This window comes from Amblyraja radiata, chromosome 31 (genome assembly GCF_010909765.2).
Source record: "Amblyraja radiata isolate CabotCenter1 chromosome 31, sAmbRad1.1.pri, whole genome shotgun sequence".
NCBI classification, from domain to species: domain Eukaryota; kingdom Metazoa; phylum Chordata; class Chondrichthyes; order Rajiformes; family Rajidae; genus Amblyraja; species Amblyraja radiata.
The window spans coordinates 29,623,327-29,638,718 of record NC_045986.1 but is presented as its reverse complement, the minus strand read 5'-3'; the positions used below and the strand labels follow the sequence as shown (position 1 = coordinate 29,638,718).

Below are 15,392 nucleotides of genomic sequence, written 5' to 3'. Positions count from 1 at the left end.
CGTTTCACTTTCCAAAATAATTAAACCAAAAGGCCAACATTCTCAAAGCAAATTATAAACTTTCTGTGCAGTGTCATTACAATATGAAACAACTGTCAAGTACTGCTAACCCTGTACAATAACCTTTAGTAATGGAACAAGACTGGAATAAGGTAGAGGAGGTAAAATTACATTAAGAAAGACAATAAATAACCATTGCAACAATAACAAAGATAACATTACACACATATCCTACTTTCCAGTTGCAGCAAAACTTTTAGAAACAAATAGGCACTCAAGTATATATTCAGGAAGTTAATCATAATAGCCTCTAAGCATATTTTGTGGAGAAAAGGGATAAAATATAATCTCAATTTGAGAAGTTGAATATACCACAACTTCATTTTTTAAGAAATAATCCTTACTCTATTTAAGAATAGGCAGGAAGTAAAACTAAAATAAACAAAACATTGTTTAACATGTGAGGGCGCATTTTCACTGCTACGAAATGCAACTAAAATTGCTTTAAAACTATTATAGTTATCAGAAACAATCTGCAGGTATATAAGGAATATTTGAATGTGTTAACTGTAACAGAGTTCTAACGAGGATCAGTTGGCAAATGAAATTAAAGTCATTCCATGGGCAAATAGTACACAAAGATACATGCTCCTAGGGAAGTGGCGTGACCATCTTAAACAGATACCCTTCGTGGATATTCAACTTTAAAATTGAACCTGTCCCTGTTCAAGGCTATTTGAAACTGAATCATAGTTCTGGCCATTTACAAACTGTGGCTTCAAGTAATTAATCCTTAATCTCCCTTTTTATAATGATCTGTTAGGTGTATCATTCCAAGTCCCTCCCTTAGTGACCAGCAATTCTGTCTCTCAGACCCTCCCCTGTCAGGGTGTGCGATGGGAGGTGTCAAAACAAATTCTTGAACTGTTATTCATAGCTGCTTCTGATTAGACTAAATACTGTGCAAAATTGTCCATGGAGAAAAGAAACCAGGAATATTTTTTTTAAATCCAAGCTCAAATAACAGGCATGCTTATGACTGTTAAATACTAAGTGGATCCATATCATTGGATTTTACTCTGCTGAGCAAGTAAACATGCAGGTACCTGAAAGTAAACATGCAGGTATGGCAGGCAGTGAAGAAGCTAATGGCATGTTGTCATAACAAGAGGATTTGAGTACAGGAGTAAAGAGGTCCTTCTGCAGTTGTACAGGGCCCTGTGAGACCACATCTGGAGTATTGTGTGCAGTTTTGGTCTCTTATTTGAGGAAGGACATCCTTGCTATGGAGGCAGTGCAGCATAGTTCAGGAGGTTAATCCCTGGGATGGCGGGACTGTCATATGAGGTAAGATTGGAAAGACTGGGCTTGTATTCACTGAAATTTAGAAGGATGAGGGAGGATCTTATAGAAACATATAAAATGATAAAAGGACTGGACAAGCTAGATGCAGGAAAAAATGTTCCCAATGTTGAGGGAGTCCAGAACCAGGGGCCACAGTCATGAATAAAGGGGTAGGCTATTTAAAACTGAGATGAGAAAAACCTTTTTCACCCAGAGAGTTGTGAAGTTGTGGAATTCTCTGCCACAGAAGGCAGCGGAGGCCAATTCATTGGATGAATTTAAAAGAGAGTTAGTTTGAGCTCTAGGGGCTAGCGGAATCAAGGAATATGGGGAGAAGGCAGGCACAGGTTACTGATTGTGGATGATCAGCCATGATCACAATGAATGGCGGTGCAGGCTCGAGGGGCCAAATGGCCTCCTCCTGCACCTAGTTTCTATGGTTTTTTTACGTTAAGATTGAACAATCACAAATATATACAGAGTTCTCACTAGATCCAAAAGATAGTGCAACTATGGGATATAATCACCTTGGTGTGCAATAGACGTTTAAGAGGAGATTTAATTAGATTTTAGGGGAAATTCTGAGTTGAAAGGCTGAAACTATGCTGTTGCCTGGTTGGAAGAGCTAAAGCGACTGGGTATAAAATAAATGTTCGAACAGGTTTGCATCCTCTTGCATCTCCATTAACTTGGGATGCAACCTTCAATTGTATTTTTGTTTGCATTGTTTCCTGGACTAACTCGTATTTTGGATCCATTAACTCTTGGGCAGAATTCATATTAATAATGCAAAATAACTCCAGAGCATTGAAAACCAATATCTTGCAGCTGGGAAATAGATAACCCGGTTGAAATATATTGACACAATCTCTCTAAGGTTCTCTATGATTCTTGCTACATCTTGGTTGGATCTAAAACTGTCAATACCTGCTCAGCTAAGGGCCTGTTCCACTTGGCCGTCATTCGCACGCCATTTATGCAACCGGGTAGCATGTGGGTAGCGCGTGACGGGCGCAGGGAGTGGCGTGGAGGAGTGTGGACTTCGTCCTGCACTAAATCTTCGCGCGCCACCGGCCTGTCACGTAACTGACGGCCAAAGTGGGACAGGCCCAAGACCCTGGCGCGCGCAACGTCCCACCTCCAACAGCAGCAGAAGCAGACAAACGACCGCCGAGCTCGGCCCGGGGCTCACGGACGTTGCGGATCTGGATCTGCCCCCACTTCAACTCTCAGAGCAGGGCAAGATGATTGGAGATAGACACAAAATGCTGGAATAACTCAGCGGGATCGGCAGCAACTCTGGAGAGAAACAATGGGTGACATTTTGGGTCAAGATCCTTTTTCAGACTGAAGAAGAGTCTCGACCCGAAACATCATCCATTCCTTCTCTCCAGAGATGCTGCCAGTTCCGCTGAGTTACTCCTGCATTTTGTGTCTATCTTCACGCGCTCCAGACGGCTGTGCGGACGCATGATGACGCGCACGACCGTCGCGCGTCTGTCACTACCGGCCTGTCGCGTAAATGATGGCCAAGTGGGACAGGCCCTTTAGCACCCAACTTTTCCAATTGATATCAGTGGAACCATTAACATTGACTATTGGTGACACAAATCATACGTGCAAATAGCATCAAATTACTCAATCATACCACAGCACTGAAAAAAATAATCTATATTAAATTTAGGACATAATTTTAGTGGATATTACAATATATAGCTACACTAAAATACTACTAAGATTGGTCCCAAATCTTAATTGCATATGTAAAATTTCAGTAAAATGATACAGGGTAAAATGTCTGTTCTCCAAACTACTAAAGTGCCAAATGTAGACATGATCCTTTATTTTGAAAGTATTATAGACATAATAACTTACATTCACAAGTCAACTGTTCACAATTCTTAGATTATTGGCTGACATACCAAAATCCATCATCATACTTAAACTGCTGAGAAATCTACACGTTGGTCCTCTTGATCTCATGTGGAAGGGACTCCCTCCCTTATTAAGACTTATGTTTGTACTAAGGTAATAACATAATGCAAACAGGGCTACATGGACCATGAACTGGGAGAATACCAGTCCTCAACAATGAAGCCAATGCTAGATCCAGGACCATGGGTGATCCAGCTAATAAAATGGCCAAAAGAAAATCTAAATCAAAAGGATGCTATCTGGACCACCGTTGGCTAAGTACACAATTAAATACTTATTTTTAAATGTAGTGAAGGCTCGCATCCAGCACCCATGAAGCAATGAGCTCCGGGATCCATTGGTCTCCAGGTGAAAATATTTTTCCTAATGCTCCCCGATTTTTACACTCATCTACGGAAAACAGATTATTTCTGTTAACTCTATCCAAGTCTCTGAAAATTATATACGCCTCAATTAAATCTTCCCTCAGTAGATACAAGGAACTGCAGGTGCTGGAATCTTTAGCAAAAAAACACAAAGTGCTGGTGTAACTGAAGGCCCAGCCACATCGCTGGAGAATATAGATCGATAACATTTCAGGTCAGGACCCTTCTTCAGGTCTGATGGGTTCCCACATGAAAGGTCACCTATCCATGTTCTCTAGAAATGCTTGTGACCTGCTGAATTTCTGCAGCACTGTTTTGTGCTAAATGTTCCCTCAGCCTCTATCCCAAAGAAAACTACCCCATCCTAGCCAATCTTTCACTCAGTTCAACTTTTCCAGTCCAATGTTCTCTTAAATCTCCTCTGCAATCAGATTTTTCCTGTAATGCAATAACTGAAATTGCCCACAATACTGAAGCAAGTGCTGTGTTCCATTCTAACAATCATACAAAACAAAAAGAAACGGTGCTATTAATTCGCGGAACGGAAAATGTTGGAAATACTCAGGAAGTCAGATAACTATTCTTACATTCCATGCTCAGCTAAGATAGTGTTCTGTTTACCTTTCTGACCATTTTATACAAATGCCCTGCAATCTGGACATATAATCCAAGGTTTAAAATAAAATAAAAGGCTGGTGAAACTCTGCGGGTCAGTCTGCTTCTGTGGAAGGAAATGGGCACACGTTTTGGGTCGGTATCCTTCTGGGTCGCAAACCAAAACGGCTTCTATCCATTTCCCTTCAAGAAAACTGCCTGACACACTTAGTTATTCCAGCAGGTACACAAAAATGCTGGAGAAACTCAGCGGGTGCAGCAGCATCTATGGAACGAAGGAAATAGGTAACGTTTCGGGCCGAAACCCTTCTTCAGAATTCTCCAGCACTTTGTTTTTCACTCAAAATTCTAGCATCTGCAGTCTCGTGTCTCCATATAATCCAAGGTCCCTTTGTGCCTCCCACTACTTTGAAATGAATTTATACCAAATTACTAAATCACTTCCCAGCTTGTAAATCTTATCATTTTCTACCTTAATATCCCCCCCATTATTTCTGTTATCCTCTTTGTTACATCTTATTAAAAATATTCTTTCACATCTTTGCATGAAATTCTATTTTCCATTCCTCCGCCCAATCGACAAAATCTTTGATCTCAATCCATCAAATCCATGGTTTACACGATCTAGAGTGTTGTTGGATCATATGCAACAAAAATGCCATTTACAGTGTATAGATACATGATATGGGAATAACGTTCAGTGCCAGGTAAAGCCAGCAAAGTACAATCAAGGATAGTCCAAGGGTCACCAAAGAGGTAGATAGTAGTTCAGCACTGCTCCCTGGTTATGGCGGGATGATTTAGTTGCCCGATTCAGAATCATCCTGGTAGGATGTCCAAATCATGAATGTATATCGTGTAAGAAGGAACTGCAGATGCTGGTTTAAACCAAAGATAGACTCAAAAATCTGGAGTAACTCAGCGGAACAGGCAGCCAGCATCACTGGAGAGAAGGAATGAGTGACGTTTCGGGTCGAGACCCTTCTTTAGGCTATATATATTATATATATAGATATATTAACAGCAAGAAATGTGGAATTTAGACAGTAACAGAAACCCACGCACAAAACAAACAGGCAAAGATTACCCTCTGCATCTTGCCACCAAGCTAATTTGGGAACCAATTTACTGCTCCCCACTGGATAGCATGCATCTTTCCTTTAGTGACTACCCTGTCATTTGGGACCTTGTCAAATACCTTGCCATAATTAATTTAGATGACACTCAATGTATTGCCCACATTGATCCGCCTTGTCACATCCTCATAAAACTCAAATCAATCAGATATTCCCTTAACTATTTCAGGCAAAGTAACCTGGATTAATTTTGGCTAAACAAAGGTTTATACAAACCTTTAGAATCAAGCAAAATTTGCTCATCAATGACGTTAAATGGGTTGATCTGCAAGTATGTGTGGGAAGGAACTGCAGATGCTGGTTTAAACCATAGGTACACACAAAGATCTGGAGTAACTCAGCGGGTCAGTCAGCATCTCTGGAGAAAAGGAATAGGTAATGTTTCGGGTTTAGACCCGACTTCAGTCTGAAGTTTATTGCTTCCTGCCTTTTCAAACCACATTTGCAGGCCACTAATCCTCTGGCACCATTCCTTTAAACAGGGATGTCCGAGAAATGATGGTCAGAGTCTGTGCAATTTCCTTCCTTGCGTTCTGCATGTCTGGAATAGATTTCATTCAGGCTTGACAGTTTATCCACTTTTAAAAGTGGACCCCTTAATCCCCTCAATAATTTTTCTTTTCACTTACTCGTAATTGCATGATTTTTCTGTAAGGACAGCTGCAACATATTCATGAAGAACTGTATTCACATTCTCTCTACACGTCTCACTTTCTATCATTAACCTCTTTCACTTCATTTATAATATCCATTAATTTTTCTTACAGTATTTATTTGTACTCTTTGCACTCCTAATATTCCTTTTAATTTTACTCCTATGCTTTCTGCATTCTTCTTGGATTGTGAAGTATTATTTTCTTGGCATCTTATATAAGCCTTTCATTTTTGCCTTATCCTACTCTCTGTGGACCTAGTCAGTCATCCAGGGGGCTCATGATTAGGCAGCCCTGCCAAAATGTATTCTGAACCTCTTGGATCTTTTTCTTCAATGCCTCCCATTGCTCCGAAATGAATTTGCCACCATGTAGCTGGCTCCATTCCAGTTTCGTTAAAATCACTTCTCAGCCTAATAAAAATTGTTTTGGTTTCAAAAATTTTAATATTTTATCTGTCTTTTTTTCTTAACTATGCTAAAGCTAACTGAATGATCTCTATCAACATCTTGTCATAGAAACATAGAAAATACGTGCAGGAGTAGGCCATTTGGCCTTTCGAGCCAGCACCGTCATTCAATGGTGGATCATACAAAATCAGTACCTCGTTCCAGCTTTTCCCCCATATCCCTTAGCCCCAAGAGTTAAATCTATCTCTTGAAAACATCCAGTGAATTGGCCTCAACTGCCTTCTGTGGCAGAGAATTCCAGATTCACAACTCTTTGGGTGAAAAAGTCTTTGCTCATCTCAGTCCTAAATGGCCTACCCCTTATTCTTAAACGGTGACCCCTGGTTCTAGACTTCCCCAACATCGGGAACATTTTTCCTGCATCTACCCTGTCCAATCCTCTAAGAATGTTATATGTTTCTATAAGATTCCTTCTCATCCTTCTAAATTCCAGCGAATACAAGCCCAGTCGACCCATTCTTTCATCATGTCATTCCTGCCATCCCGGAAATTAACCTCGTGAACCTATGCAGCACTCCTTCAATAGCAAGAACGTCCTTCCTCAAATTAGGAGACCAAAACTGCAAACAAAACTCCAGGTGTGGTCTCACCAGGGCCCTGTACAACTGCAGAAGGACCTCCTTGCTCCTAAACTCAAATCCTCTCGCAATGAAGGTCAACATGCCATTGGCTTTCTTCACTGCCTGCTGTACCTACATGCTTGCTTTCAGTGACTGATTTACATCACACCCAGGTCTTGTTGCACCTCCCCTTCTCCTAATCGGCCACAATTCAGATAATAATCTACCTTCCTGTTCTTGCCGCCAAAGTGGATAACCTCACATTTATCCACATTATACTGCATCCTTCATGCTTCTGCCCACTCACCCAACCTATCCGTCACCCTGTAGCCTCATACCATCCTCCTTGCAGCTCACACTGCCACCCAGTATTGTGTCATCTGCAAACTGAGAGATGTATCCCACTGTACTCTCCCAGTGAGATTGCCCGTTGATCCTTATTTAAACAATATTATACTTCTACACGTTGATCAGTGACTTCAGCTCACCTACCTTGTGCATCGTTTCTTACATTTTGATATATACTATCGTACAAGCTGACTCTTGTGAAGATTTTCAAAACTGCCACTAATATTCTACCTTCCATTGGTAGACCCGTTTTATCTCTTTTTAAATTTTTGCTCATCGTTCCATTCCCCTGCCAAACTAATTTGCAGTGTGCCTGCGAGGATATTGGGCTTGGTCTTGATGAAGTACAACCTCACTGTCCTCTAATCAATGGCCTGTGTACAAGTCTGGCAGAGATCAACTGACTTTTAAAATATTAATCGTTTGGGCATGTTCCCATCTACGCCTCCATGATAATTTGCTATTACTGCCTTAAGATTCTAAATTAGACAAGTGAAAGGTAGTCTTTTTCCCCCAGCTCATGGATGGCATAATGCATGCTTAAATAAGAAAACATATTATAATCCAACTAAAAGTAAAGAAAACTCCCCTTAACCTTTTGACTTGGCTTGTACAAGCAAATCCCATCAATTTGGATGCTGGCTAAATGCCCACATTTTAACTGCTAGTAGTTAGCAAATTGTGATGATAACAAATCTCTTCATTTTCAAAATGAAGCTATTCTCAGTATGTTACAAAAAAAGGTTTAAATGTTTTTTTAAATACCTAAAGTCTCTGCCTCAGAGGGCGATGGAGGCAGGTTCTCTGGATACTTTCAAGAGAGAGCTAGATAGGCCTCTTAAAAATAGTGGAGTCATTGGATATGGGGAGAAGGGAGGAACGGGGTACTGATTGGGGATGATCAGCCATGATCACATTGAATGGCGGTGCTGGCTCGAAGGGCCAAATGGCCTGCTCCTGCACCTATTGTCTATTGTCACACTGAGGAATAACCAGAAGTTTTGGTGGAAGAGGGTTGGGCTCCTTGAAGCAACATCCTTGAGAACAAATTAACAAAGACACCATTTCATGCACATCATTAACAAAATGAGCATCTGGAACCTGTAATTTAATTAAAACTATTTGCCGAGCTCTCTCATAATATAGCTGAGATAGTAAGGTGACAAACACACAAACCAGAAGATCTAAGATTCGATTTACTCACATTGAGGTAGCTAATCTCATTTTGAGCGAACATATTTTGGCAGACCAGATTGCAAAATGAGGGGGGGAAAATCAGCATCCTGCTCTCTAGATTACATTTCAGCCACACTTGCTACACAAAACATCAGTGAGTATTCTTTGGACAAATCCTGGTCTGGTTCTTCTCCAGCCTCCAAACACTCCCTTCAGTCCTATGAAGGAGTGGCTGTGCGAAAAGGTCACAAGAAATCCTGTAGAATAGTTCCCCAAGAAGATTGTCAAATCCATTCGACAGAATGCCTTGCCATCAACAAGCACAGATACTTCTGTTAGATGGCAGCGAATGTAACCCTCCTCATCAGATCTACCCTACAAGGTCACAGTCTCACTTCCCATGTACACTGCCCTTTAGGTAGCTGTAATGTGGATGACATGATCGTCAACCTTTTTGTGGTCTGCATGTTTGCCAAGGTGGTCTGAAGAATAATTCCAGCTACCTTTGCAAAGGTTCATCACGAGCAGCTGCATAATAAAGGATGCCCTGATCGACAGGCTGTTTCCTGGACGCGCATCAGTGCAAACATCGACTGTTGCTGCAAGCGAAAGATGCACTTTAACCTGCAAAGTTTTTACTTTAAAACTTGTTGATCTTTCAATGTCATGAGGAGTCCGCAGGTGAAGGTTGCTGACTGGCACATTCCAGGCTGCAGAACACTAAGCTCGACACACGAAGCTCGATACAGCAAACTCAAAGGCTTTGTGGGGAAGTTTTGTAAATTGAGGTGCTGCTGCCACTAGATACTGATGCTGGGTCCTGTGTAACAGCCTCTCAAACATTTGATAATAGGCGACACAAGTGCCTTTGGTGCATTGTAAATAGAACTTACTGATTAGATGCCATAATCAATACATTAATTATATTGTAATTCCTGCATGTATTTTTATGAATTTAAAAAAATATATATAAAATGAAGCTTCCTCAAAATCTTCTTCTCGGTACAACCACTATACAGGCTCTGTGAGGATGGTCTAGGATCCTGTCACCACTGGTAATTGAGGGGCTGGGCTGCATTAAACAACCTTTCAAACATTCCATGGGTGTGTTGAGAAAAGAGGAATAGCTTTGAGCTGATAGCATAATAAATGCCGAGAAAGGTTTTTCTTGAGAGCATTTACTGTATATTATCAATAAAGTATAGTTCTGACATTAAAAATCTCTGCTCTCAGTCCTAGAATCCTAGGACACCAAAATTATTTTAAAAATACAATTTTCAATAATGATTGGGCATCTATGTACAACTGACAGTTAAATAATTGCTTTTAACAAAATAAAATATATGAGGGCACTTCAACAGAAGGTAAAGTTGATACCAAATTACTGGGTTAGTTGTCTGAAGGAGGGTCCCGATCCGAAACTTCACCCACCCTTTTTCTCCAGAGATGCTGCCTGACCCACTGAGTCATTCCAGCACTTTGCGTCTACCGACAGGGTTTGGTGAGCAGAAATTTGGTCAACAAGGAAAGTTTTAAAGGATACCATAGAGGAGGAGAAAACAATAGCTGCAAGTTTAGGTTGGAAACTTAAGGGCTCGGTGCCGAAGTACCCAAAGGATTAAACACCAATGATGGTCCATTGAAAAAAAAAAACAGGGTTAAGGTGGAAATAACAGAGACATGGATAACTGAATTGATGGTGGTTTTCAAAACAAGCTTACAATGTTTTAAATTATTATATTGTTGGAAACCAATGTTGATTAGTGGGCGTAGAAAGCAATAACAATGCATGGACAAATGCCAATCAGTAATTCTCCAGCTTTTATAAATTGAAAAATTATTTCAAAGAAAAATTCCACAAATGTTTTAAAATATAACAACCCAGCAGGCAACTATCTCCGTTGCTCCGTTAATCAAATCCTGCTTCATTTTCCATTTCCACACCTAATGAAGTAACCTCAAACACTTCATGATTTTAGACGGTATATTGTTCACATTATTGTAATTGCTGAAATTACACTGATCAACAACTCAAATTTTCAACATAATGTCTCAAGACTCATCACAAATGAGAGCAACACTGGTTGAAAAAACTTTTCTGTTCACTTGGAAACTCAAATTAAGACCAAGGAAGGAGGTAAATAAAAAACACTATTTCACTTTTCATACTTAGATTTAATTTGGATTTCTTAAATGCAGCCTGCAGAGGATGCGGTATTGTGATGTTGATGGAATACTTTCACTGGCAATCTTAAACCACCTCTGACCATAGGGCAAACAGCAGAGGCACCAAAGTAGGTAGTGTACAGATAACCAAACAGTCTTTCCAGGGGTTAGGAAAATAAAACAGCTAGGGCCTTGGTTCTAAAGCCACCGTGCAGGTACAATAGTTAAGACAAGATCTTTTATATTTTCCAGAAAAGACCATCTGTGTTTTATGTATCAGGGATTATCAGGTTAATTATTTTACCAATGAAAAATCTGAATGATTGTATATACAAATATAATTATCTTTCTCTGTTCCTCAGTCCTTTAAGTTTTTGATTATCAACCATATTCTGTACAAAACAATCCAGGGAATTTTACAGAATATTTAAGCCACCCTAAAGTTGTACCACAAAATCTCCCCTGGAATTTTACTAACTCTAATGTAAAAGTTTGCCAGCAACTGGTTCTCAGGTCTGACTCAATGACACTGAGACAGCTGCCAATGAGCCTGTAAACTGAACAAGCTGAGCCAAGCTGTTTACTGTCTTAACAAAAATCAACAGTTCTGTGCATAGGAAAATAATATCGGAGAGTAACCTATCCCCAATCAAAATGAAAAATCACACCCTGGGATTATGTTATAATTTGCAAATTAAGAATTATTCAACCCAGTGAAAGGATTCAATTCTCCCAAAGCCATGATACATCACAATTAAGAACAGGAGCGAAAATGTTTGCAATTAAATCTCTGCAGAATTCACACTTCCTTGTTGATGTAAAATCGCAACCTGATTTATCTAATACTATATCATACTACCAAAACAACAGTAGTAAGGGAAAAGATTGTCCATAGGGCACTCTCTCTCATCTGAAGTAGCAAAGAGATACCATTAATTGAATTGACAGTGGGAAAATCATGTTTGACATGTACTGCAGAAAGATGATGCTCAAAAGACAATTCCATTTAATACAAATAATATCACACTATGCAACACTGTAGATCATCTCAATCTGATCTTTCACACCACCACAAATGACAAGCCTTGTACTTCACCTCACAACACAACACCTCAGTTTTCAGGCATCCTAAATGACACAGAGCAAAATATAGGATTGTATTACTTGGTGTTTTTACCTGTGCAGCGTGGATATTTTAGTAACGTTCTCCAGGTGTATGCATTGACTTATTCACAATCAAAAGAATCTGTTTTAAAAGCATACAATCATGCATATGCGAAAATCCACCATTTCAAGTCTTAAAATCATGCAGAGTAAACAAAATGTCTCGAATATCTTCCCCTACTCCTGTGTAGTACATTGAGATGAGCAGTAATTCAAATAATTGTGACTGCCTATGCCTTGTTGCCACTCATTACCCAGTCTATCCCAGGCCTGTGATACCCGCTTCCCCACCAGGCCCGGGATGCTGCCTCCATTCCAGGCCACAGCGAGGAGTCTGCTCCCCTTACGTGGGCCTCAGTGTCTATTTTCGGCTTCGGTATCGACAATTGGTTGGGGCCGAGGGTTGAGATGAGCTTGGCCGGGTTGAGATGAGCTTGGCCGGGCTGTGCTCACCACCCCATTCCCTTCTCCCTCCACCCCTCACTCCCCCCCCTCACCCTCACCCCCCTCACAGGCTCGAGTGGGCGCCGAGCCACACGCTAGCCCCCCTCACACTCCTCACCCTGTGCCACTCGCTGGCCCTGAGAGAGGTCCCCCGCCGCTGCCAGAGCTGGGGGTGTTGGCCGGTCGCTGGCAGTCACAGTCAGTCAGTCTCTCCCTCTCTCCCTCTCTCCCGCTCGGCCGCCCCCAGTCCCGCTCCCGTCTCCGTCTCCCTCAGCTCCAGGCTCGGCCTACACCCGGAACTACTTGCAGCGCCGGGCCTCGCCGCCCAGTGTAACGCTCCGCCCGGCCGCAACACCACCGCGCGGACACCTCCGAACCCCGCAAAGAAGCCCTGCTGTCACTCCCATTCGCCCAGTCAGTGCATGGTTCACGTCCCGCTCACTGCAAAAACTGATTAGGGAGGTCAGACATGTATTGTACTGGCAGTTTAGTCCACTGCATTTCGTTGTCTCTGTACTGTACACTGGCAATGACAATTAAAGTAGAATCTGAATCTGAATCTGAATCTATGAATAAATGAAGATTTGTCTTCCCAGTTTGTGATTTTTCCATTGATCTTTCCTTATTTAGATACATAGATACATAGAAAATAGGTGCAGGAATAGGCCATTCGGCCCTTCGAGCCTGCACCGCCATTCAATATGATCATGGCTGATCATCCAACTCAGTATCCTGTATCCTTCTCTCCATACCCCTCAGGGAGGTCAGACATTTGTTGCACTGGCAGTTTAGTCTATGAATAAATAAAGATTTGTCTTTCCCAGTTTGTGATTTTTCCATTGATCTTTCCTTATTTTGTTTTACCATGGCTGTCTTCCTCGCAAGACGATACATGGCACCACTTTAGACACCCAGTGCTGGGGTAACCCAGTGGGTCAGGCAGCATCTCTGGAGAAAAGTAATTAGGGTCTCGAGTTTCGGATCGAGACTCGAGACCCTTGTGACCCGCTGACTTATTCCAGCATTTTGTGTCTATCATCGGTGTAAACCAGCTTCTGCAGTTGAAGGGAAGGTTAGGGTTAGGGTTGGACCCGAAACATCACCCATTCCTTCTCCCCAGAGATGCTGCCTGTCCCGCTGAGTTACTCCAGCATTTTGTGTCTATCTTCGGTTTAAACCAGCATCTGCAGTTCCTTCCTACACAACCCTCAGATTATTATTGTTTTAACAGTGGCTAATGTTATTTTAAAATAACGTTGTAGTCCCCATGCACAAAATTACTTACATAACATTATATTTTAATCGTTTAAATATTTCATTTTGCATTGATCATCATGCTCACCGTGACTCTGGTTCAGTGGTGCTCCGTTGCCGTAAAATGCATGAGGCTTTGTGTGAAAAATACGGAGTAAACACATCTAAGATATACAAATACCCTGCAATTTAATATATATTAAATGGTAGATCTTTCGTATCTTGACGTCCACACCCTTACAATGTTGGGAATGACAGGGATGGGGAACAGTTTAACAGGTGTACAAAAGAAATATTTGTGCAATTGAAAGGATTCAGAAAGAAGTTACTAAAGACGTGCTCAAGGAGAAGATTACCGTTTATTTTCTAAAATAAATATTCCGATAAACAAAGATGTTCATACCTGCTGCAGGTTGACGAAGTCCTTTAGTTAGAATCCTTTCTATTGGTTCCCTCATTATTAAGAATCTTTTCCATTGCTGGAAGCGAGATGAAGGTTACAAGCATCCATTCCTAAGCACGTTAGATGAATACCCACTCTTGCTGTCAATCCGAGAATTTTGCGTCTCTCTGCAGTTCCAGAATGTGTGATTCCGTATAGATGTAGCCTCATGTTGCCACAATGTTGTATCGTAATACACAGGATGCTTGCAAAGAATCATACATGTGTTTTCAGACATAAGATAATTATTACCCAACTGGCCCCTTTAAATCAGCATACACCGTGATATCTAAAGAAAGATTCCTGTACAGAATCAACAAATATTGCCACTGCATACCAATCAGTATAGAATACAAATTTATCATTTATGTGCAGATTTACATGAATGATATTACCCATTAAAAAAATTGTCGTTTTTTTAACCCAGTATAGGTTCAAAACTGGCATTAAATTTGATTTTATTGAGAAAATAAGATTGCAGCTAGCAATTCTTCCATGTTATTAGTAAGAAGTGTTATTCGTTGGAAGGAACTGCAGATTCTGGAAGCCCCAATAAGGGTCTCAACCTGAAACGTCACCCATTCCTTCTCTCCAGAGATGCTGCCTGTACTGCTGAGTTACTCCAGCATTTTGTGTCCATCTACTAAAAATGTTATTACTTTATTTTCCATTTTGCCATAGTTGATGGTTTTGTCTCCTATTTGTTAATTGGACTGTTTTATTTTGTTTTCTTCTCTTGTACTCATACGTAACTATATAAAAATAATAGTTAATCTAATTAGATGCAGATTTTCTGCATGAAGATTTAAGTTTATAAGGTCATAAGTAATAGGAGCCAAATTAGGCCATTCGGCCCATCAAGTCTGCTTCACCCTTCAATCATGGCTGATCTATCTCTCCCTCCTAACCCCATTCTCCTACCTTTTCCCCATAACCCTGACACCCATATTAATCAAGAATCTATCTGTGTGATTTGTGAATTCTGGTCAGCTGGAAGACACATGGGCTGGACAAAAAGGTAACATCTATATTATATCACCTCTATTCTTTTATCCCTGTGCACTGCATGAATATGTACCAAAGAGATTCATGGACCACAAAGCTTACATCCAAGGTGTCATTGATTTACAAATCTTAGACCCCTGGTACCTGGGAAACATGGTGTTTGATCAATAATTTGGCTCTATCTGTCACAGTTCTAAAAACAAACTTTTCAAAACCTCCACTCATGAACAATGACAAAATATCAATTATTTGATCCTACAGGGCTAGCTTGAGCTGCAGTTTTAAGGCCATATATTAAAGGGATTTTGATTTACT

The 15,392-nt window shown here is 40.8% G+C and overlaps 1 protein-coding gene across 9 annotated transcripts in view; it reads right to left on the bottom strand.

Annotated features, from left to right (window-relative positions):
* The window catches only part of foxj3 (forkhead box J3), a 79,372-nt gene extending 66,690 nt beyond the window's left edge, over window positions 1–12,682 (bottom strand). For 7 of the 9 annotated variants that reach the window (XM_033048406.1, XM_033048407.1, XM_033048409.1 and 4 more), the window contains exon 1: window positions 12,495–12,681. The gene's annotated coding sequence lies outside the window, so the exon portion shown is untranslated. Of the gene's footprint in view, window positions 1–12,494 lie in introns of all 9 variants that reach the window. The other 2 variants (XM_033048412.1, XM_033048414.1) reach the window with 1 other exon arrangement.
* Window positions 12,683–15,392: the final 2,710 nt, after the last annotated feature.